This window comes from Bison bison, unplaced genomic scaffold (assembly GCF_000754665.1).
Source record: "Bison bison bison isolate TAMUID 2011002044 unplaced genomic scaffold, Bison_UMD1.0 scf7180017864527, whole genome shotgun sequence".
In the NCBI taxonomy this organism is placed as follows: domain Eukaryota; kingdom Metazoa; phylum Chordata; class Mammalia; order Artiodactyla; family Bovidae; genus Bison; species Bison bison.
In genome coordinates this window covers 826,289-830,247 of record NW_011495078.1, presented here as the reverse complement: position 1 = coordinate 830,247, position 3,959 = coordinate 826,289, and positions in this window count along the sequence as shown.

Sequence of the window (3,959 nt, the reverse complement as noted above, 5' to 3'; positions counted from 1 at the left end):
ATAAAGCAGAAATAGATGTTTTTCTGGAACTCTCTTGCTTTTTCCATGATCCAGCGGATGTTGGCAATTTGATCTGTGGTTCCTCTGCCTTTTCTAAAACCAGCTTGAACATCAGGAAGTTCACGGTTCACATATTGCTGAAGCCTGGCTTGGAGAATTTTGAGCATTACTTTACTAGCGTGTGAGATGAGTGCAATTGTGCAGTAGTTTGAGCATTCTTTGGCATTGCCTTTCTTTGGGATCAGAATGAAAACTGACCTTTTCCAGTCCTGTGGCCACTGCTGAGTTTTCCAAATTTGCTGGCATATTGAGTGCAGCACTTACACAGCATCATCTTTCAGGCTTTGGAATAGCTCAACTGGAATTCCATCACCTCCACGTAGTGATGCTTTGTAAGGCCCACTTGACTTCACATTCTAGGATGTCTGGCTCTAGGTCAGTGATCACACCATCGTGATTATCTGGGTTGTGAAGATCTTTTTTGTACAGTTCTTCTGTGTATTCTTGCCATCTCTTCTTAATATCTTCTGCTTCTGTTAGGTCCATACCATTTCTGTCCTTTATCGAGCCCATCTTTGCATGAAATGTTCCTTTGGTATCTATGATTTTCTTGAAGAGATCTCTAGTCTTTCCCATTCTGTTGTTTTCCTCTATTTCTTTGCATTGATTGCTGAAGAAGGCTTTCTTATCTCTTCTTGCTATTCTTTGGAACTCTGCATTCAGATGTTTATATCTGAATGCAGAGTTTACATATGATATAAACATCAACATCTGAATGCCTTTTATCAATGAACCAAAATTAAACATTGCTGAGGTAAGTGGGCAGGAGAACTGGAGAAGTGAGAAATCTCGGTCTCTGGGGTGTCGAGCAGGCCAGGCCTCCCTTGGGCCACGCCGACTGAGCGCCAGGGGCCCTGGATTCTCCTGTCGCGGCTCCATGCCGGGCAGCTCTGTGGCACCAGGTCCAAGGCTGGGAATCCTAACGTCTGTGAGCCGTGGTCCCTTCCGAGGGGACCTCCCAGGGAGCTCTTGGGCCAAGCAAAAATGTGGGTAGCTTGAGTGCAATAGAAACATGAGCACAAGATTCACCCCCCGATGGCAGCAAAGGGAGGAATGACCGGTGCAGCCTGTTCACAATCGCGGGGCGTGCACACAGGCGGGCACACACTGAACACCACTGCTTCTTACCCAGTCAGTGTAATCTGAAAGAAAAGTCAATCTCAGAGAAAATCATAAACAGGTAACTCATCGTCAAGATACTTACCATAGTATTTGTGAGATAACAGAAGACACACGTTATTAGTCTCAGGCCCTGGCTTCTGGTCCAAGGCTCCGGAAGCCCTGGAACGTCCTGATGAGACCCCTGGGAGCGCTCTTGCTTTACGTATGTACTCGGCTGCCTCAGGGCTCGGTTACGGCGCCTTTGTCGCGTCACCTGGGATCTGTTTTGCTGTGGCGAGCAGGCTCTGGAATGGCTCCATGGCACGTGGGATCTTAGTTCCCCAACCAGGGGTCAAACGGGGGCCCCTGCATTGCCAGATTCCTAACTGCTGGACCACCAGGGAAACCCCAGCGTCCTTCAACACCAGGTCTCTGACCCTATCCCTGACGCACACTTCCTAAACCCCTTGCAAGTTCCTGGATGGTAAGAGCTTCTTCTCTTCTCACAAGGTGACTCTAGGGGAGTTCCTGATGGCTCCTGGTCACCGTGGATTAGAAGCCATGATTAGAAGCTTGGACTTTCAGCCCCACCCCAGCCTCGGGAAGTAAAGAGGAGCTGGTGATCGAGTCAACCATCACCTGTGCCTCTGTGACGAAACTCCAGAAGGCCCCAACAGCATGCGGTTCAGAGGGTGTTCAGGGTGGTGACCGCACGTGGCAGCCCAACTCCAGGAGACAGAAGCCTGGGACTCCAGACACTGGGGACCCACCCCAGGGCTTCTCACCCCCCAGTTCCCCTGTGTCCTTCACCAAACCCCTCCCCACAGAAGGAACCAGGGAACACAAGGAGAGCTCCTGCGAGCTCTGCAAGCCCTGCTAGCAAGTTAAAGGAGGCTGAATCGGGGTGGGGACATGCGTTTCTAACAAGCCAGACAGAAGATGTGGGCCACCTGGGGATGCTCTTCTGGTGACCGGCTTCTGACGGGTGGGGCTGAGCCCCTGACCTGCGGGACGCTGGGCCCAAGTCCCGGCAGTGGCTGGCGTGGTGTCGGAGATGCTGTGAGTGGGGCCGGGATGGAAGCAGAGACACGGGAGCTGTGAGGATTTCCTACAGCGTTCCTTATATTTAGCAGGGAAGCTATCATTAAGTAAAACATTACACCAAACGATGTTACATTAATTATTACTAAATGTGTTTTTATAGATTTTTTAATAGCATGAGAAAGTACTGGTTACAGATGAAAAAAGAATACAGAATATGACAATAATTTAAAAAATACTTATTTGGCTGTACTGGGTCTTAAAGAGTTTGCAAGATCTCCAATTTTAATGCAACATATGAACTCTTGGTTGCAGAATACAGGCTCTAGGTCCCTGACCAGGGATCGAACCCCAGGCCCCTTTACTAGGAGCACAGAGTCCTAACCACTGGGCCAGCAGGGGGGTCCAAACAACTGTATTTTTTAGAGCATTTTTAGGTTCACAGCAAAATTGCAAATACAGACTTTCATTACCCCTCTGCCAGCCTGGACACACACTGCCTCCCTCACCAATGGCCCACCGGGGGGCAGTCCCCGCTGAGGAGCTCACACGGAGGTGTCACCACCACGCAGAGAGCTTGGTTCACATTTGGAAGCTGCTCTGGGTCTGAGTTATTGCTCTGAAAACAGACAAAAGAATCACCAATCAGGCACGGATCTAACCTTCCTGCACAGACGGTGTTTTGGAATAAGTAATGGATCTGTGAAGGAAAATCTCCTTGCAGGCCTGCTCCAGCTGGAAAACACAACAGGGAAGACAGAATGAGGAATGGCCGGGGAACTCCTCAGCAGTCCAGTGGTTAAGATTCCACGCTTCTGCTGGAGGGGCCCGGGTTAGACCCCTGGTCAGGGAACTAAGATCCTAAAGAAAGAAAACAAACCACCAATCCGCCAGGCCCACCGGAATCACAGACCTACTGACCCACCAGGAAGCCGTGAAGTCAGAGGTCTGAGGCTGGCAGGGACCCAGCATGGCTGCAGCCCTGGAGGAGGGGGCAGGGATTCTCGGGTCTCTGTGCGGCCTGCAGTGCGGGCTCTGGCTCGAGGGCCCAGGTGGGGCCTGAGACTCTGCATCTGGAACAGGCCAGGTGGCGCCAATGCCCCAGACCCCACTCCGCGGCGCCTGAAGAGGGAGAGATGGCCATTCACCAGCTCCCCAGGTCAACCCACAGTGTGGGGTATCCTCCAGGACACCAACTAATCAATGGTGTGCAAAGGGGACGGGGCCCTGAGACACCTTCAGAGACAACATTCAGACCTCAGTGGAGCCACAGTGAGCAAACTGGCTGAAAAAAAAAAATTCTTTTTGAACAACTGGGGAACTGTGAACATCAACCGGAAATTAATTACTAAGGAATTGCTACGTTTTGGCTTTATATTAGCTATAATAATGGCATTCTGCTTATGCAAAAGCTTTACATAAAAAATAAGAGGTCCAGGGTTTGTTTTATAAAAATCAAGCTGAAAAACCAACCAAAACAGGAAGCAGTGAGGAGGGATGATAAACCGTGAAAGTAACAGGCACCGCAGGGCTCACCACGTTCTCTTGTTTTTATTCAAGTTTTTAAAAAATTTTCGTAAAACAAGTCTGAAAAACTATAGCACTACGCAACGTGACTATTTCTGCTTAGCATACCTGAAAAAACTGTGTGTGTGCGCTTCAGTTCAGTTCAGTCGCTCAGTCGTGTCCGGCTCTTTGCGACGCCATGAATCGCAGCACACCAGGCCTCCCTGTCCATCACCAACTCCCAGAGTTCA